Here is a 21,501-nt window from a genome sequence, read left to right as displayed (position 1 = left end):
ACTGTGAGAACTATAATTTCTCTTGAGTCACAGAAGTTTCCAAAAAGCAGATGGAAAGAAGATTGAGGATAGAGAAATGAAGTGTGGAAATCAGATGATGAATGGGAAACAGAAGCTATTTGTTCAGAATGCAGACACAAATCACACACAGTAACATGGACCTATGCCCAAACACAAGCACACAGACATACAGTAACACAATCACTGAGACACTCACAAACACAACACAGCATAGATACAAAACACACAAACACAAAGTCACAACAATGTAGATGCACACACCAAGGTCTGCACATAGATATTACTACAGATATGTACACTGAGATGCTCCAACAAAATAACAGTGATGTACAAATGAAGACACAACCACACCATAACAGCAACACACAAACTGACACACACACAATAATACAGAGGCATAAACTGAGATAAACTCACATGCTTATAATCAGGGTAATACATCCAGTAACAGGGACATGAAAGTTGAGAGCATCTCACAACACACACACCTGCATGCACACAATATCAGGGATACACAAACTCTCACAATAACAGACACATAAACTGAGACAAACAACCCACAGTAACAAAGATAAGTAACTTGAGATGTTCTCACCATAGCACACACACGTACATCTAGATAGCTTGACACATATAATAACAAAACTCACACAATAACAAAGACACATGCTGAGTCACATACACACAAACAGACTAGTGCTGGTTTTCCTAGCAGGGTCCATAAATCCAAGGAACCTGGCTGTGGTCTGTTTGTTTTTTGGCTAAGCAGTTTGGATCCAGTCCCTCACTAGACTCCCCAGGGACCAGTGCAGTGGCTACAGGGGGAATCTCAGATATCCTAGTCCTCCAAACTCGAAGGAACTGTACTCTCTATTCATCAATTCTTCCCTCCCCACGGAGTCCACCAGACACACAAAAGGCTCGGTCTCTTCTGCATTAGGCCATTAAAAGCAATCTTTATGTGCTTAATTGGAGGATATAAACCTTATTTGACCTTTGGAAGTCAAATCCTACTGAGGAAAATAGAAAGGAGCATAAACACCGGCAAGTCAAGTGTAAAAGTATAATTAGGCAGGCCAAAAAAGAATTTGAAGAGTAACTAGCAAAAGACTCGAAAACTAACAGCAAAAAATGTTGTAAGTACATCAGAAGCAGGAAGCCTGCCAAACAATCAGGGGGCCACTGGATGATCAAGGTGCTAAAGGAGCACTCAGGGAAGACAAGACTGTTGCAGAGAAGCTAAATGAATTCTCTGCATTGGTCTTCACTGCAGAGGATGTGAGGGAGATTCCCACACCTCAACTATTCTTTTTAGGTGACAGATATGAGGAACTGCCCCTGATTGAGGTGTCAGTAGAGGAGGTTTTGGAATAAATCGATAAATTAAATGGTAATAAGTCGCCTGGACCAGGTGTACTCACTCAACTGTTCTGAAGGAACTCAAATATGAAACTGCAGAACTACTAACTGTGGTATGTAATCTATCACTTCCTTGCTGATGACTGGAGGATAGCTAATGTGATGCCAATTTTTAAAAAAGGCTTCAGAGGTGATCCTTGCAATTACAGGCTGGTGAGCCTAACTTCAGTACCAGACAATTGATTGAAACTATTGTAAAGAACAGAATTGTCAGACACATAGATTAACATGATATATGGGGAAGAGTCAACACAGCTTTTGTAAAGAAAAATCATGTCTCATCGCACTATTAGAATTCTTTGAGGGGGGCAACAAATGTGGACTAAGGTGATCCATTGGGTATAATTTACTTGGACTTTCAGGGGTCACCTAAAGAAATTAACAGGCAGCAGGTTTAAAACAAACAAAAGGAAGTATTTCTTCACACAACACAGTCAACCTGTGGAACTCATTGCCAGGGGATGTTGTGAAGACCAAAACTTAACTGGATCATTCATGAAGGACAGGTTCATCCATGGCTATTGGCCAAGATGGTTGGGGATGCAGCCCCATCCTCTGGGTGTCCCTGAGCCTCTGAATGCCAGATGCTGGGACTGGACAACAGAGGATTGATCACTTGATGATTGCCTTGTTCTGTTCATTCCCTTGGAAGCATCTAGCACTGGCCACTGTCGGAAGAGAGGATACTGGGCTAGATGGACCATTTGTCTGACCCGGTATGACCATTCTTATGTTCTTACAACAGGGGCCTGGCAGGGATTAAGGAAACAGAGAGTGAAACAAGGAACTAGAATTAATTGTCCTGTGGATGGAGCAACTAATTGCAGCATAGGTGCATTGTACCTTTAGCTCTGCTCAATAATAGAAAGAGCAGTTTGTACATTGAAGGCCAAATTCTGCTCTTTGTTACACCTGTGCGATGACACTGACTACCATGGTGGAACTGAAAGAAGAATCAAGCCCAATGGGTCCAATTGTCAAATCTGAGCACATCATTCAAGACACCCAGTTCTACTCATGATACTAGGCACCCAAGTACCCACATTACATGCCCAGTAATTAAAAACAGCCAATGCATTTGGCACTCCACAGAACACACAAGGAGACATAGGCACTGGCCCCTAGTATCTTAGCACAGACACAGATAAGAAACATAATCCCCTGTATGACAGTTCAGACACAGAGTGGAGCAGATCAACATGGAAATGCTTCTGGTGCCTTTCTTGATTGCCACTGACTCACTGTGTCTCTTTCTATGCTGCAGTTTTCCCACCTGTAAAACTAGAGTGGAGAAAATGGGAGATCTGAGATATCAGTGGGAACTGAGTTATAAAGGAAACTGTTGCAGTTGCGGATCAGAGCAGTGAGAGGGGAAACTGATTTTGCTGGGAGCATTTTGGATGGGTTGAAGGGGGAAGTTTGCAGTAGATAACTATGACATGGCAGCAGTTCAGGGCAGCTTCCCGGGGTGAGGCGGGAGGGTCTGATTTTAGAGTTACTGAAACAGGACAATAGGGCAGCATTCTGGGATGTGAAGGGACAAGAAAAGCGCTGGGGGATGCAAGCCTACATGACGAGACGAATGTCAGCATTGTCTTTCTACATCCAGCTATACCCATTCCCTAACGTGGAACCAGACATGACTTCCTCCATCTCCATATCTTTTCTCACCATGTCAGTGCTGGCTGGAATAGGGACCTGTATGTAATTGGGGCACCGAGCCGGATGCCTTCCCTAAGCTCCTTACTTTCTTTCTAATTTGCTGTCAGAGCTGAATAAATTAATGGGGATGGCTATCAGCATGATAGGCAAATCCCAGCAGGGCCCCGGGCCTCCCTGCAGATTAATCTGCCTGTCTCGCAATAACCTGTCTCCCAAATCACCACCTCTTAATTCAGATGGTGCTCTGAAAAAACCTGCCATAATGCCGTGCCCTTGCCCCTCCCGTCACTGCCAGGGAGAAGATCACAGGGATGGGGGAGTAAATCATCATGGAGGTATTAAAAGGAAACAGACAGTACAGTGAGCTTCAAAGCTGTGGCTCAAAAAGTCAGTGGCTGGGGAATTGATTGCATCTTTGCATTATCAAAGCAGAGAAGAAGGGGTGGGGGAGTTTGATTTTAAAATGGCGGCTTGCCCAACCAAAATGTAGTTTGTTGTTTAGGTTTTTGAAATCAATATCAAGTGGATTTTAGATTGTCTTTAATCCTAGTTTAAATTACTGCACAGGTGGTGTCATTCCCAATCACCTTATACATTCAGGAGACACAATCGGGAGGGAGGGAGAGACTGGGCCCTGACAAGGAGGTTTCTTTTTGCCTCCATCTTATTTGGAGGAGAGGGTGTGCAATGTATTGTCATTGCTGGAGAGAAGGCGTTACGTTGTTTCCTGCAATTAGTTCCCCCCAGTCTTCGATCCACTATCATGAGACCAAGATTCAGAGCCTGTGATAGCAGGGCTGGGGAGTAGGAATCATAGCGAGGGTAGCTTGCCTGTCCCTCTCATGCATGCATACATGTTTAGTATGTTTATGTGTAGTGTGGTAGTGCCCATTGTGCTAGGTGCCACACAAACATAAATAAAAGATGTCTCTGAGCTGAATATCTTACAATCTAAAGCCTTGTCTTCTCTAGGAAGAAAGATGTTTTCTAGGTTCCCATGGAGTCTTCACCTTGACCTCGTGTGAGAACGGCAAACTACTTTGTCTTCCCTTGGATTTTACCTCGTTAGTTACTGTGTGTTAGCTAACACGTGGTCAGAAAACAGCTTTTTTCCTAGTGAAAACATACGGGAGGACAGGAGACAACAGATGGAGACAACAAAAAGGCAGAGAGATCCCAACCTAACAATGAGACGCTGATAAGCTATGTAATAAGCGACAGTTATGCCTCCGCATGCATAGCCCCCATTCCCACATATTCACACACATGCACAGACCCATCTGCAAAAATAACAAAGACCTAAGTCTAGGTTATCTGAATATGATGCTGGCTTTTCTTCCCTTGGTATTAATTTGCCAGTGCCAGGCCGAGGCAACGTCTTTGTATTTCAACAGCACCTTCTATCCAAAGATCTCACAGCACATTATGAACATTCTTTAATTAAGTTTCCCTGTGAGGTCGGCAAGTAAAATATTAACATCCGCATTTTGAAGACACAGAAACAGAGGTTTGCCTCAAGATCACACAACAAGTCAGCAGCAGGATCAGGAACAAAACTCAACAGTCCTGATTCCCTGTCCTCCCTTGCTGTAACCACTAGACCACATACCCTACCAGAGTATATAGAACAGTAGCGTTTAAGGCCAGAGGGGTCCATGAGCTCATCTAGTATAATGCCGGCCACAGAATTTCATCCAGTTACTTCTGTATTAAACCCGGTAACTTGTGTTTGGCTAAAACATATCTTCCAGGAAGGCATCGAGTCTTGATCTGAAGACTTCAAGACCTGAAGAATCTGCCACTATCCTGGTACTTTGTTTCAATGGTTAATCCCCTTCCTTGTTACAAATGTGCACCTTCTTTCTAAGGCTATGTCTACACTAGCACTTTTGTTGGAAAAACTTTTGTCTCTGAGGGGTGTGAAAAAACGCTCTCTCACTGACATAGCTGCCGCTATGTCTGTAGTGTGGACATAGCCTAATATGAATTTGACTGATTACATTCCAGCTATAAAGTGTTCAAACTCCCAGCTCCCTGCCCTCTCCACTTCCTCTCAAATCTGGGTTTATAATACAGGTCCCCAGTTGTCTATCTTGTCCCTTTTAACCACTGGACACCAATGCCTATGAAACTATAAAAGAAGGATTATTTTTGTAATGGGGGTGTACATTTTTTTTGTTGTTGTTGTTGGTTGCCGAGACAAATCCTTTTATCAGTTACACTTTGCACAACCCTACTGGCTTCCATGGAACTGCATGGGTCTGAAAGGAGAATCTGGCCCAAGGCCATATGAAACTTTTAGGACATTTAAAAAAAAAATCATTGAAAACTGTTAGTATTATCAGTTTAAATTGTCCCCTGAATTGCTGAGATCCAAAACTCAGTGATATACTGATGTATAGTGTAGTAGGAGAAACAGAGTGAAACTGACAAGAAAGTGAAACCAACTAACCTATTAGCACCATCTCCAGCTGAGTGAAGTGCAAACAAGTAAACAAACAGCCAAAAGGAAAAAAGGTAAATTTAAATGTTCTTTAAAATCCTTTGAGTAATCTCAGGTGTTAAAGAAACTGGGGCTCTCAGTTACACCAATGTAAATTCAGGGTAACGCTGCAGGATTTACATTGTTATCACCATGGGCAGAACTGAGCACATGAGTTTTATTTTGACATTGTTCCTTCCTCTGCAGACCTCATCTGCCGGGGGCCAAATTATTTCTGGCCCCACAGGCTCAGGGATTTCTTTTCTCTCTTTTGTCAGCTGAGGGAGGGTGGATCAGAAAGGATGCACGCCCTTAATTCTCTAAGCCCCTCATGAATTTAATATGATGCTTGAATTAGCACCCCCATACCGTCTCACACAATGTATATGAAGAACCTACTGACAATATCTGCAATGGGGGAATAATGTGGGTCTCACTGTATAATCCCTCCTCTGCAAGAAAATCTCCCAAGGTTATTGGATTTATTCAGTCTGCACTCCCTTGGCTCAAGAAGAGAGCTGCTGAGGGGTGTGTGAGTGTGTGTGTGTGTGAAGGGTGCATGGTGGGGATCGGGGGGGGGGGGAGGAAATCCTATAGAAGAGCATTTAAAAACGAGCAACATGAAAAGGTTGCTGGATGTTTAAATGCAGTGACTCACTGCAGCAGGCAGGCTGTGTCTAGACAAACTCCTGCAAATCTCCCAGGCACTTATCCCTTCTCATTCATTTCTGATGGACTGTCTAGTGTGAAGTGAACACAGCTGTCTATTGAGGAATGGAGCCCTTGCATGAAAGGCCACGGGCATCCCTTTTATCTTCCTTTTGATTTTTCTTTGACATACCTTTGTCTCCCTTCTGGACCTCTCCTGCCTTCCATCTCCATAATCTCCTTTATAGAAAGACATATACAGGTACATAAGGAACTTTAACTGGAGCATTAGGACTTGAATACATCCATAGAATGTGCTTAACTGAATAAATAGTTAAGCAACTCTTGTCCACAATACTCTCAAACAAAAGGCCTCTATCCCCCTTACAGCCTGGTGGGATATTCATTGCAGCGCATGGAACAGGGGTGCTGTCTCCGTGATCACAGCAATTTGAGACCCAGCCACTCCCAGCAGCAGGTAATAGTTGAATGATGGCTGTAAGGGGTGCTCCTGGCTACCGCAATCCCAGCCTCTCCCAACAGAGGCACTAAAGTGGACAGTGCAGCAGGGGGCTGGCTGTGGGGAGCTGGCACTTAGATGCTACCGTGATGAGCACAGCACAAACACCTACATAAAACTCACAGCTCCTCCATTCCCAGGAGGCGGTGCTGTAGAGAATAATGTCGGAGCGCCAGCTCTGAGGGGAGGTCCCTGCTACTCCACTTCCATCTTCTCCCAGCAGGAAGTACTGTAGGGAATGGTGCAGGAATGCTGGCCATGGGAGGAGCTCACAGCTAGTCCAGAGGCCATGGCCCTCAGCTAGAATCCCTCTGGCAATGATATGAAGCTGCTCCGTTGTCTCTGAGTGTATGTCTACACTGCAGTTCAAAACCCGCGGCCGGCCTGTGCCAGGTGACTCGGGCTCGGGCTGCGGGGCTCTTTAAATGCAGTGTAAACTTCCAGCTTCAGGCTGCAGCCCGGGCTCTAGACCCCTGCAAGGTAGGAGGATCCCAGAGCTCGGGCTGCGGCCCAGGCTGGGAAGTTCACATTGCAATTAAACAGTCCTGCAGCCCGAGTCAGCACAAGCCAGCCGCGGGTGGCTAACTGCAGTGCAGACATGCCCTAAAGCCAGGTCTCTACCGCACACTTACGGCACTCAGGGGTGTGAAAAATCCACGGAGTTAGACCGACCTAACCCCCGCTGTGTCGATGGGAAGCTGCTCCTGTTGGCATAGCTCCTGCCTCTCACGGAGGTGGATTAACTACGCAGACAGGAGAAGCTCTCCCGTTGGCGTAGTACAGTCTTCACTAAAGCGCTGCAGCTTTTGAAGTGTCGACCTGCCCTAAGGGACCTCCCAGTTCCTTCAGAGCCCACATTTCTGAGATGGATGTACTGTGAATGACAAAAGAGCACTAACGTTTCACCCAATGGAATTAATAGGCAGCAAGTATCAAACAAACACAAGGAAGTATTTCTTCACACAATGCACAGTCAACCGGTGGAACTCCTTGCCAGAGGATGTTGTGAAGGCCAAGACTATAACAGGGTTCAAAAAAGAACTAGATAAATTCATGGAGGATAGGTCCATCAATGGCTATCAGCCGGGATGGTGTCCCTAGCTTCTGTTAGTCAAAACTGGGAATGGGCGACAGGGGATGGATCACTTGATGATTCCCTGTTCTGTTCATTCCCTCTGGGGCACCTGGCACTGGCCACTGTCGGTAGACAGGATACTGGGCTGGATGGACCTTTGGTCTGACCCAGTCTGGCCATTCTTATGTGGCTACTCCTCCCCATGCCTGTCTGAGGACATTCTCTCAAACTGCACCTTGACAGATACTTTATCTACTTTGTGTGTCCATTGTTCCTTTCCTATGAGGATCTCAAAGCCTTTTACAAAAATGAATGAACACGCACTGACCCGCCTCCAGAGGTAGATCAGTCTTACCACCCCCATTTTATAGAGTGGGGGAACTGTGGCACAGAGAGGAGGAGGGACTTGTCCACAGGTTGGCAATGGTAGAGCCAGGTACAGAATCTACAAGAACTAACTCAGAGTTCCTTGCTCTAATCACTGGAGCAGGCTCCTCCCTAAGCCAACACTCCTGGAAAGATACGGGTACTTGATAGGATACTGTGGAGGAAGAGAGGGGGAGAATGCCAGCAGTAACTGGAATGCTTATTACATAGATATTGTTGTTTCTTTATTGCAGTGATACTTTTTCTTTGCCTTCTAAAAGAGACATGACGCAAGTTCATTTGGACATGTAGAGGCTGCTGTTTCACTTTGGGCCTCTACCATCTCATCACTGCAGCCCCTCAGGAAGGTAAGAAGGTTACTTCCACTGCCCTACCCAAACTGGTTAGGAATCCAGGTAGCTCATACGCTGGCTTGACAGGGGCTGGGATCACCGTGAGCTGACACAGTCTCTGCTGAGGTGAGGCCCTGCATTGTTCCCTGTCCTGCGTCCCTTAATCTCCAGCTGACTCAGAAGCAGTACTGAGCAGTTTCTGAGCCAGCTACATCCACCTGTCATGGAAGACAGGATGGATGTGACTCAGGCTTTTTAGTCTGATGATGGGACAGTAAATGGAGGAGAATCTGGAAAGACACTCATCCCTTTCCCCCCCAGATTAGCCACGGGAACATATATTTGCAGAGACTTGTTTCTCTTCAATCCCAAGCCCAGCCATCAGCACTTGGCATCAGTTGTGATTACTGGAAAGTTCAGAGCAGCAGCAGTGGGCGTGGACGAAGGATGGGCCAGGGAGCAACAGATCAATTGATCAGAGCTAAGTGCTACCCCTAAATCAATGGAGACAGCAATTTCTGGCCAACCCAGGATTAGGGTGACCAGACAGCAAATGTGAAAAATCGGGACGGGGTGGGGGGTGATAGGAACCTATATAAGAAAAAGACCCCAAAATCGGGACTGTCCCTATAAAATCGGGACATCTGGTCACCCTACCCAGGATCCAATGAATCTCTGCCAGTGACACACCCCCTTAACCAGCGCCCTGCTTCCCCCACCCTCCACATACCCCCTTTCCCTGTATGACTGGGGCCTGGTATCTGCAGTCAGTCAAATCCATCATGAGCTTGCTGCTGGCCCCTAAATATTTCTAGACATGAGGGGAAAGGTTTGTCAGCACAAGGGAGTTGAAAGAGCACGATAATTCCAGTGGGATTGAAAAGAGGTGATGCTGTGGAGGGAACAGCCATCTCTGGCTCCTCTCTTCTAAGCTACACTCCACCCTGAACCGTAAAGCTCCATATAGATGGAGGGTGGTGGGGAGAGTATCTATCTATCTATCTATCATTTGTATATAAACCCTTTTGTGGATTTATTATCTATCACTTTTATGTAAAGCCTATCAACGCGGGGTGAAATACTGACCCTACTGAAGTCAGTGGCAAAACTCCCATTGACTCTGATGGGGCCAGGCTTTCATCAATGGCATTTTGAGAATGATGCTCCTACTCCCTTTCCTGTGGGATTCTGGAGGGGACATAGTGGGGCCTGAGTTTGCACTGGATCCAGGGGCCACAGCTCCCCATAATCCACCCCTGCATGAGGCAACAAAGTGGTCTGAAAAGAAACCCCTAAAACAGCCTGAAATGGAAGGGCTTATCCCACACCATGCACGTACACACCACGTTTGACTCATGGAAGGGAAGCTGAAGGCTGTGTCAGTGTTGCTGGGTAATACTTGGAGGGTCTTATGTAAAGAGATTGCAAGAGGCAGGCAAGAGCTGCATTAAATATGCAACACACTGGGTCTGGTTGAAATTTATGGAACTGGTTGCACAGAACCTGTCACGTGGCTTGAAGGGGAGGGGGAAGAAGATGTCTGTGCCGGCAAAGAAAAGAGAAAGAGACTTTTTGAACATCTTTGCATACTGTTAATATAAAGCCATGGTTTTCTCGGACATACTGTACCCAAGACATCTCCACAGTAAGAGGGAATGGAAAGAGCAGAGCTAGAATTGTGAAAGAAATCAGAGTGTGCAACAAAATTCAAAAGAAAAAAAAACAGCTGCTGGATTTATTCGAAATGGTCAGAGTCCATTTAATCCCACTCACTCCAAGGAAGATACCCAAGTGAACGTGAGGGCAGAATGTGACCTGTTTCCACTTTACAAGGGTATTTGAAGGGCTAGATCCTCAGCATAGCTCCTCTGTTGACTTCAATGGAGTTTTACCAGAGCTGCGGATCAGGTCCAGGGTTTTAGGTTCTGTGTAAAGACACAGATTCAGACTCCCCATCTACAAGCGGGATGCAGGGAGCATGGTTCCTACTGTGGCCATACTCCTGGGGCTTGCGCTCCATGAATGCAAGTGTCCATTGCATGGCGTCTGGCATCTGCTGCAATATGGTGCCCTGCTATACCATCCCACCCGTCAACTTGGCTACAGCTCCTAAAGAACGTGGTCCTAAAAGCATGCACAGGTATTTGGTGCAGCATTGTCTAGTTCTACCAGCAGCTGGAGCAACATTCACTCCTGGGTAGATTTCCCCTGGGAAATTTGCTATGCTCTGGGAGCATGCCATGTCAAGTAGCTGCTGCCCATCCCCCTCGTCACATACTCCCTCCTGACCCACAGTACCCCAACTCTGCAGTACGTCTGGGAAGGGGCTTCCGAAGGCTGAGAGAAGCATATTGCTTAACTGCGGCTTCTAGCTAATGTAATCTATTCTATCTAACCTACGTTTTTATACCCTGCTCATCAGTGGTATCTGAACTTATCCTTAGCCAATTCCACTGGCTTTTTTGTTCCTGTGTAGGTCAGAACAGTATGGGGCCTTCAGTTTGTAAAGCATACTGGAATTTTTCAAGATGAAAGGGTCTCTCTCCATATATATTTAATATTAAATAAAAAGTTGTTTAAAACTCTCAACCCTGCACACCTACTGGCTGCACAGAGTAATTTCTAGTCCTTTTAAATTCTCTTAATCAGGTACATTTTTCTGAATGGATACAAAAATATGGCAAGAGACAGATTTCCCCTGATAGGTTCATCCTGATCTGCTGCTACTACCAATAGGAAGGGATGGCTGGGCTGCACTGCCACCTGCTGGTACTGATAAAGTAATGCACAAACAAATTCTTTTAGGGTCATACGTTGCCTGATGTTGTTGAGTGGCCCTCAGCTCTCAATGACTTCAGCAGGAGCTGAGCGACCTCAGGAGTGTGCAGGATTGGATCCTTAAACAGCATACGTTTCTACCCTGCAAATAAGTTGAGCAAGGAAAATAGGATAATACTCCTCTAGTCTGGCATCTTTCATCGGTGGATCTCAAAGAGTGTAACAGATGTCAGTTAAATTAATCTCATACTGTAACCCTTCTATGAGCTAGGTATGGATAATAACAGCTGTTTCACAGATGGCACAGATGTGTGGGTTAACAGATCAAGGTAAAGATTATGGGGATGCCAACGGTTTACTTTGACCTTGTGTTAAAACTACACATTGCCTGTCTTCACTAGGATTTTATCTCATGTTAGTTACCATGTGTTATTTTACACTAATTAAGAACACACTTTTTCCCTAGTGAAGAAGCACCCTATAGCTATGGGGAAGACTAGGTTTTTCCTTGACCAGATAGCACTTGTTCAAACTACAACTTGCCTTGTGTTCACTAGGATTTTAACATGTATAAGGTGTCATGTTAAAGTATATCATTTCTTAGTGAAGCCAAGACCTTTAATGTGAGTCGTTACAGTCGTTTTATCTAGTTCTGTCTAATTTCCACTTTAAAAACTCTAATCTTGGCTTGACTAGTGTTTTGGGCCTTAGTTAGGGGTATGTCTACATGGGGAAATTGACTTGCATAGCTATAGTGGCATAATTATGCCGCTATAACTATGCCAGTATAACGCCACATAGCTATAGTCAGTGGTATAATTATTCTGCTATAGCTACACCGGTCAGTTTCCTCGTGCAGATCAATGATTCAGCCCCTAGACTAGGAAAAAAGGTACTTTTTTTCAACAGAGCTGGCTCAGCTGAGATTGAGAGTTTAGTTTAATTCAACTGAATACCCCACATAACACCAATGTACACAGTTTAACACATTTAACTTGATTGTAGCAGGTTGTCTACATGCTTGCCTGTGGCTATAGTATTTCTGCAAAATTGACCAGCAGTGAAATAATTAAATGACTTTAATGGCCTCTAAAATTGTTCTTTAAATCCTCCGCATTAAGCTTTGTCATCAACACCTCATTGAGATGAATGGGACATTTCAGACTTCCGTCAGCACGCTGTTACCCGCTGTAGATTCAGACAAGTTGGCATGTGTTTGTGTTTGGAAGATTTTCTGCACAACCACAGTGCTGGAAATGTGATTTTTTTTTCCCTTATAGGAAATCATAAACTCTTCAGAAATAGATGTGAGCTTCCAGAGAAGGAAATTCATCAGAGTGATTAAGGCAGGAAGGCCTTTTCTCACTAGGGACATGTTGCTCTGTCTTGTATTAGCCTTTCTCATCAGACTTCTCTTGTGTGCAGGGAATGGAACAGCATGGAATGCCATCTGCTGAGGTGTTGATGTGAGGAGCTTGAAGCCTAGCATTGCTGGAATTCCCAAGAAGAAACCCAAGATCTACTGTACAGAGAGGGCCAGCCAGAGACAACATGTGTGTGTGTGTGTGGGGGGGGGAGTGTGATGCAGGGTCACATGCCTCCCCCCCCTCTGATTTGCTGCTTGGCTTGTACTGAGCATGCTCAGTAACAGTGCTGAAGCCAGCTGCCCTCATTCTGCTCCCCCCCTTATCGACAGACACGGGTTGTCTGTGCCCAGCAGTCAGTTTCATATCTGCAAGCTCCTCAATCATCCTTCTCTTTGTAGAAGGGGAACACAAAGCCAGATGCAGTCAGTATGAATAAGGTGTTGAATTGGTGCTGAAACCTCTACCCACTATGGTATGCACTTCAGATCTGTCTCTCTCAAGTTGGCCCCTCACCACAGTATCTAAGGGGCAAATATGAGCATTATAAAATAATATCATTGCTGTCTGGTTACAGAGGGCTTGTCTACACTACAAAATTAGGTCAACTAATTTAGGTAGACCTAAAGCCACAGCAGTAATTCAATTGGCTGTTCGTGTCCACACTACCCTCCTTCTGCCAATGGTGCATGCCCTCACAGGAGAAGTTGCAGGGCACCAACTGAACTGGGGCACTGACAGCTGCACAGGGCTCACAGCTGGAGCCCCCCACCTGCCACGGGGTGACAGCTCAAGCTGTGAGCCTGGTGCAGGGCTCAATTTCATAGCAGGGAGCCTACCAGCCTTTCTTGTCAATTTCATGGTGGCCTCAGGTTCAGAACAGCAGCCAGGGGCTCACAGCTGGAGTCCTGAAATTGACAAGAAGAGTTGGTAGACTGCTGTGAAATTGAGTCCTGTCCAGGGCTCACAGCTGGGGCTGTCACCCCAGTGTAAGGGGCAGGAGCTCCAGCTGTGACCTTTGTGCCTGGCTGACCACTGGGGGTAGGGGACAGCTGTTGTAGACACAGCCTGAGTTCGTTTCTCTGTGCTTGTCTATACTGTATATTGGGGCACAATTCTTTGAGTCAGAGGAAGTCACCATGCAATGGTACTGAGGTGAGGGCTATGTAAAGAGGTGCCTTCCGCTATGCTCTAATGCAGGGGTTCTCAACCTTTTTCTTTCTGAGCCCCCCCGCAACATGCTATAAAAACTCCAGGGCCCAGCGGGGGACGGGGGGGACTCGGGGCTCTGGGCGGGGGGAAGGGTGGGGCTCGGGCATAGATGTAGTTTGACCTCTATTTTGGCTGGGCAGGAGCCGGCAGGGCTCGAGCCACCTCCGCATGGTGGGGTCTGGGGAGGGAGCACCACCTCCACCCCGACTCACTTCAGCAGGCCACCCAGCCTGGGTTGTGGGGGGGGCAGGGGCACAACCAAAAATGATAACGCAAAGGTGGAGGGCTCATCTCAAAATGTTTGAAAACAGCTCAGGGTGCAGGGAGGGGGGTAGCTAGGGGCTGTGTGCTGGGAGGGCTGCCCTGCGGGTCCCTGTTCCCCAAGGGCTCTGCCAGCCACAGAGCTGGGTCCCCCGCCCAGGCGGCTCTTACCGGCTGCGTGAGCAAAGGGGCCTGGGAGCTAAGGAGCAGCTTCAACCCCCTGGAGCAGCAGGGGCCAAGGGAACAAGGCTGCCTGCTCTGTCCGGCTCTTGCTTCCCGTCTCCGACCTGGCTAAAGGTGGGGAGAGAAGGAGGTGGAGCTGCCCTGGGACTACCCTGCTCTTGCACTGTAGTTTCAGGGAGGGGGCAACATCCCCGTGTCCCCCCAGCTCTGCCCATGGGCTCAGGGTTTCTGCCCCGTGGGGAGTACCGGGGCTCTGGAATTCAGCCCTGCTGCTCCCGGCTTCAGCCCTGCAGGGGGCACCAGAGATTGGGGCGTCAACCCCACGGCTCCTGGCTTCAGCCCCACGAAGGGAGGTGCTGAGACTAGGGCTCTGGGTCTTAGCCGCAGGGCCCTGTAGTCCCCCGAAAGGGTTTGCGGACCCCCAGGGGGCCATGGCCCCCCCTGTTGAGAACCGCTGCTCTAATGTAAGCAAGACACAAACTCCTCTCCACTAGGGAAGTCCACAGGCAAGAGTCCTCTCCTGAAAATTCCTGGCCCCGATCTCTTAAAAGCTTTGTGCTGGATCTGTCCCCGTTGTTCATATCAGATATCAAGGCAGAGGGTTCCAGGAGGGCTACTAACATTAATTGTTGCAGTCATGCCACCTCAACTCGAGATCTTGTCACATCTGCCAAGCTAAGAATGACTGGGCAGGCAGGGTCATTGGGGGGCTGGGGGAGATCTCTAGGGCTGCAAAGTGATGACAACTTGCTCATGTGTTTTCATGCAGTGTTGTAATACAAGTGTGGCCTACTGGACATGCTCACAAAGGTGGCAAACCTGGGGAGTTCCCTTCTGTAAGTACACCTTCCCCTGTCTGGGGTGACTTCTGCGCTGTTTTGTTCGGACTAGTTCTAAAGAAGAATTGATATCAGTTTCCACCGGCCTATCCTAAATGACTAGCCTAGAAGAGCTTTCAGGCAAATAAATAGGGGCTTGCAATATTATGCCACATCAGGCCCCATGCACATCATCATGTGGTGGCAAATCTGTGCAATAGATTAGTATTGCAATCTAGTCTGTTAATCTAATCTCTCTTTCTCTTTCTATTCTAATCTAGTTGATCTCTTTCTCTATGCTTTTCTAGTGCATCCATCAGCATTGACTCACACAAGAAAGAACCCCCTAATAGAGAGAGGATGGGGAACTTGGGATGAATGAGCTAAATTGAACTATTATTATTAACCATGTATGTAGCGTTGTAAACGCTTATGGCTCTATAGAGTCAAGTCAGGGGATAATAAATAATAAATCCATGCTCCAAAAGGACTTGTCCCTCCCTACAAATAATTACTACTGTGGGTAGCCTTGACTTCAATGGGGCTGCTCACGGTGGTAAGTTCTATGTGCAATAAGTGTTTATGAGAGCAGGCCCCAAAATCAAACTGAGCAGCACAAGACAGAACATAAGTGGACATACTTGGCTACTATGTTTCATAAACTCAGTGGGGCTTAACGGAGAGCTTGGTGTATATTAGTGGGAAGGCTACTCTAGGTATATGGGTGGAATAGAGGAAGTTGTCAAAGGAGACCAGGTCCAAGGGTATATTTAAACAGCAAAGAAAAACTCACAGCTGGCCTGTGCTGACTCGGGTTCACAGGGATCAGACTGTGGGGCTGTTTCATTACCATGTAGACTTCTGGGCTTGGGCTGGAGCCTGGGCTTCAGGGCTGAGCCTAGATGTCTACACAGCAATGAAACAGGCCCACAGCCTGAGCCCTGCGAACCCAAGTCAGTTGGCATGGGCAAGCCATGGATTTTTCTTTGCTCTGTGGACATACCAAAAAGGAGCAGTGAGAAGGGTACCTTGAATGGAATGTAAGGAGTGGGGAGGAATATAGGATGAGACGAGGGCAGAAATATACTTGGAATAGAGCAGTCCTGCAGGTGAGGAGAGGCAAATGAGAGATATGGAAGCTACATGTGTATTTAAGGAGTCAGGAGACATGGTCGGAGCAGAATGAACAAAGAATGACGATGGCAGCTGTATTTGGGATTGGATCGGGCATAGGAAGTGGGGGGAAATAACAGAAGGAGGGCAAAGCTGTCTGTTGTGAGCCAAGACTCAAAATGTCCAGCAATGCATGTGGCCTAAACTACAAAGATGCAAAGGTTTCAGTGAACATTCAACGCTGTCGGTGAGTTTTCTCAATAAGGTTAAACCATCGACCGTTGAGTGTACCCTGCGGCCGGATTAGCAGCAGCTGAATTGAAGGATTTGGGTTTAAAACCAGGTCTCTCCCAAGGTCTTCACTCAAACAGTTTAGCACATTCTAAAATACAATTCCTTTGTCTTGGTTAGAAGGTGTTAATTACATTGAGTTAGCTATCTTAATCTAATATCAGACTTTTAACTCCTAGGGCTTGTCTATAAGGGAAAATGAGTAGACTAGCTATTGCGGAATAGCTCAGGACTCCTTATTCAAAATCCCCTTCCGCAATCATAAATCCACAATGCCTTTCCCAAAGGGTACTTTAGTACAGGGGGGGCCAACCTGAGCCCGAGAAGGAGCCAGAATTTACCAATGTACATTGCCAAAAAGCCACAGTAATACGTTCCCCCAGCAGTCCTCCATCAGCTCCCCCCAGCCCCACTCCCAGCACCTCCCGCCCACCGGCAGCCCCGCTCCCCCTCCCTCCCCGCACCTCCTGTCATGATGTGAGGAGGCTGGGAGGGGGGAGGAGCGAGGGCACTGCAGGGTCAGGGGAGGGGGCGGGAAGGGGTGGAGTGGGGGCAGGGCCTGTGGTAGAGCCAGGGGTTGAGCAGTGAGCACCCCCTGGCCCATTGGAAAGTTGGCGCCTGTACCGCCAGCCCCGGAGTCGGTGCCTAGACAAGGAGCCGCATATTAACTTCTGAAGAGCTGCAAGTGGCTCCGGAGCCACCGGTTGGCCACCCCGGTAAAGTATCTGCCCCTGAAGACAGTTCCTGTTCTAAACTGCACAGTTGCTACAACTTGTGTGGATATCACAGCTCAGCTAATGCGAGGCATTTCAGAACACACATTCTTGGGTAAAGTCAAACAGAGTTGACTAATCCTCTTGCTCATATGTCTGCCAGGAAGGCCTTGTCTAGACAAGGGGCTTGTCTACACAGGGAAATTGACCAGAATAGCTATTGTGAAATAAGATATTCTGCAATGATTATTGCAGAGTAGCTCCCTGTATGGACACTCTGTTCCAGAATAAAAGTAATTTTATGCTAGAATATTTAGTGTACTTCTAAAGCAGAATAAATTATTCTGGGATAAAATCAGTGAGTAGTGTCTCAGTTTCCCTAGCTTTAAAATAGGAATAATACTGCCTTTCCTGTACAGGAGGTTGTGAGGTTTAATTAATTAATTAATGTTTTTAAAGTTCTTTGAGAACTTCCTGCTATATAAGCATGAAGATGTTATATATGCTTAATCTCAGTGCCCCAACTCCGTTCCTGTGGTGCTTGCGGACAGATTCTTACAAGCCCGAAAAGTCACAATCAACATTCATTGCTGTCGGTGGGTTGTGTTGTTGAAGGAAAAACTCACTGATCAATGAATGCAACTGTGATTGGAATGGACACATCACATGGGAATGACCTTGTCTTCTGACCTTTTGCTGACAAAGGGATGGGACATCACTTCATTGGGAATGGAAATGACCATCTAAATGCAATATAGGAATGCAAGACAAAGGCTGGAGAATTTCAAAGTCCTTGTGAAGTAAATAATACTTTTAAAAAACAAAGAATAGTGGACTGATTTTCATAGGTGCTTGCCTCTCCCATTAACTTCAATCATCATAGAATTTAAATATAAAAGACTATTAGGGCTTTATCCTCAGGTAGTCTATATCTCAATTAGTGTATGCCTGTTCTCTGCAGGCTATTGTCAAGTGCTTTGTGTAGTTTTAAAAGACTTGAGCAACAGGGCTTAGATAGGCACTCAGAAACTACAGTGATGAGCATGGTAAAACAGGATAGATAGATACTTCCTCTTTTCTTGGGGAGATTATTCCACTAATTTTACCATTAGGACTTGTATTTTCAGATATTTATCTTAAATTTCCTTTTATTATTTATGTCACAGCTCCTCGGGCTATCCGAAATAATCCTTTTCTCTCCTTGGTGTTTCAGATACTTGTAGACAGCATTGCATATCTTACAAAGATCTTCATTTACAAGAATGAACTGAAACACATTAAAACAGTGAGACTGGAGATGGCAGATGTTTTGTGAAGCATTGGCTGAAAAGTTAATATTATTCTTGAGATTTTGAATAACAATCCTAGCAGAATTGGCTGCAGTTTCGTCAATCCTGTCAGTCAGACCATAAATTTGAAACCAAAAATGGCGAATCACAGTTTAATGGCAGGGAGCATGTCTAGTGGTTAGAGCAGAAAACTGAGTTCTGTCTGTGGTCAGGATTTCACCCTATATGTCTGTTATTTAGTTATTTTGCAAAGGGGACCTGAGCATACTGAAAAGTATTTCAGTTGTTCCCTGAAAAGCAATTTTTATAGCCAGGTCTCCTGGAGATTGAAAATCAATTCTAATAAGATGGAAATCTGCTGTGGTTCCCTCATTGTTGCAGTGGGTAGATTTCAACTGATGAATTCTACTACCTGGATGTTTGGGTATGAAAAGCCAAGAGAACATTATGGGCCCAATCACACATGTCCTTCCTCAGCAAAAATCCTGTTGTTTGAGTAAGGACTGCAAGATGAGGCCCTGTAAAATTTGATAATGGGAATGCAAGTTTACAAAGACTGTCCAAAATAGTTAGGCCCAAAATTCAAGTCTTGCTAAAATGGAGTGGGGGGTGGGAGGCAAACCTGGCATACATTGGCTTAGCTCCTATAACTGACTGTAATGACAGTTTACACCAGCTGAGGACAGGGCCGAGATTTTTTTTTTTTAAATCTCAGATCAATAGAAATATTTACATGAATTACCAAAACATGAAATCATAACAGCTTTTTGTTCGCAGGTACAAAAGTTCGGCAGCCTTGGAGGCAATTTTTAATTGGATCTTGATATAAATAGAGAGCCAGGGAAGTTGATTTATTATTATTTGTGCTATCATAGCATCTAAGAGCCCTAGTTATTGTGGTAGGTGTTGTACAAACACAGAACCAAAAGATGGTGCCTGCCCCAAGGAGATTGCAATCCAAGTATGAGACAAGAGATAGATTAAGGGCTCGTCTATATTTAAGACGCTGCAGCAGTGCCGCTGTAGCACTTCAATGAAGATACAACCCACACCAACAGGAGGGGTTCTCCTGTCAGCATAGGTACTCTGCCTCCCCATGAGGTGGTAGTTAGGTCAACAGGAGAATTTCCCATCGGCTGAGCCCTGTCTATACTGGGGGTTAGGTCAGTTTAATTGCCTTGCTTAGAAAGTGGATTTTTTACATCACTGAGGCTACGTCTACACTATGGGGGGGGGGATCGATTTCAGATACGCAAATTCAGCTACGGGAATAGCGTAGCTGAATTCGACGTATCTGATACGACTTACCCCGCTGTGAGGACGGCGGCAAATCGACCGCTGTGGCTCCCCCGTCGACGGCGCTTACTCCTACCTGGGCTGTTGAGTACGCCCGACGAGACGCGATAAATCGATCCCCGAGAGATCGATTTTCTACCGCCGATCTGGGCGGGTAGTGAAGACCAGCCCTGAGTGATGTAGTGCCCAATTTCCTAGTGTAGACCAGGCCACAGACAGATAGGGGAGTACAAGTGAACAATGGACAATATTGGTCAGCATGTGTTCAAAGTTGCAGTTGGTGGTGTAGCTGATCCACTTTTTGTATATATGAAGGAGTCTAGAGAGCTGGGACTGGGAAAGGCCTTAAAGAAGGGTATTGCAAAAGCCAAGGTAATAATAGAAGAAGAACTTGATGAGAAATTCAGCAGAAATGGAGTTTAAGCAGCAGCATTTACAATCAAATGTTTAGCCCATGTCCAATTTGCCATTAAAAAATCTCTTTGAAATACTACTTGCAATTTCAGCATTGTTACATAGCTATATAATTCTTAATACTTGGTCTAAAAGTCACAGATTTTTGTGACTTTAAACCCCAGGTTTTCTGACAAGGTAATGTTGCAGGACAGTTATCTTTTAGAACTTTTCTTTGAGATACCCTTTAAAATGAAAAAGGATAAAGACAAAAAGCAACCAGACTCATTGGCTCCAGGCTGACTGATGGGGGAGGGGGCTGACTATATGTGTCAGGTAGGATTCCAAAGATGTGATTGGCTCCTTTGGAGAGACCTCTGATGGCCCTTTTAGAAAATAAAAGCACATTTTGCTATTTGCTCCCCAAACACATTCAGGGGAGGGACTGGGAGCCAGCTGAGAGTTACAAGATGCAGGATTTTCAGATCTTTGACACGTGGAAGGACTATCTGGGGCTGGCAAAAGTGGTGGAAGAGATACAAAAACAGCAGAATAAAGGGGACAACTTGCAGGTGACTGCTGTCTCTGAAGATGAGGCAGACAGTCCCACATTCAGAACAGACCCTTCCCCAGTGACTCTGACAGGAAATTCTCTCTGTGTTTTTTGCAAGCACAATGGAGAGTCAAGGAATATTTATACGACGCACAATTTAAAAGACAAGAAGGGACGGGTGGAATGTCCAATCCTGCGTAATTACATCTGCCCCCAGTGTGGGGCCACACAGGATGAGGCTCATACCAAACGATTCTGTCCCCTGACCCAGAAGGGATACACCTCAGTGTACAACTGCTGCTCCAGGAATTCAGTGGGAAAGCGGGTGAGTTGGCCTCCCAATGCCCCTTCTGAAAGGAACAAGGACGAAGTCACCCCTGCCAAATGACTTTTAAAATGGAAAGGCTTCAATTCCTGGACTCCATGCTCAGGTAACGTTTTATTTTACATATTTTTTGCTGAGAACCTAGCTATTCCACTTAAATTTGGAAGTAGTCCTGCTGCTGAACTCTCAGAAGTAAAAAATGTTGAATGTCAATAACCTCAGCATTGTCAACCCCATGAATATATGTGGGAAGTTCATGACTCAGGCATGCATTCCAGTGATAACAGCTCCCTGACTGAAATTTCCAGAAGAAAGAGGGGATTGCACTGTGACTAGCGCACAGGACTGAGAGAGGCTGTAGACTTC

The 21,501-nt window shown here is 45.9% G+C and overlaps 1 long non-coding RNA gene across 3 annotated transcripts in view; it reads left to right on the top strand.

The window, feature by feature from the left end:
• Positions 1-15,638, top strand: part of LOC117888830 — a 35,010-nt gene extending 19,372 nt beyond the window's left edge. The window contains exons 1-5 of one of the 3 annotated variants that reach the window (XR_004648380.1): positions 2,116-4,911; positions 6,623-6,710; positions 8,448-8,561; positions 12,750-12,877; positions 15,114-15,638. This is a non-coding gene — a long non-coding RNA (uncharacterized LOC117888830). Of the gene's footprint in view, positions 1-2,115; positions 4,912-6,622; positions 6,711-8,447; positions 8,562-12,749; positions 12,878-15,113 lie in introns of those variants that run through there. The other 2 variants (XR_004648379.1, XR_004648378.1) reach the window with 2 other exon arrangements.
• The last annotated feature ends 5,863 nt before the right edge of the window (positions 15,639-21,501 follow it).

The sequence above is a fragment of the Trachemys scripta genome, chromosome 16 (genome assembly GCF_013100865.1).
Source record: "Trachemys scripta elegans isolate TJP31775 chromosome 16, CAS_Tse_1.0, whole genome shotgun sequence".
NCBI lineage: Eukaryota > Metazoa > Chordata > Testudines > Emydidae > Trachemys > Trachemys scripta.
Note: the sequence above shows the minus strand (reverse complement) of the source record. Positions and strands in the feature narration are given on the sequence as shown.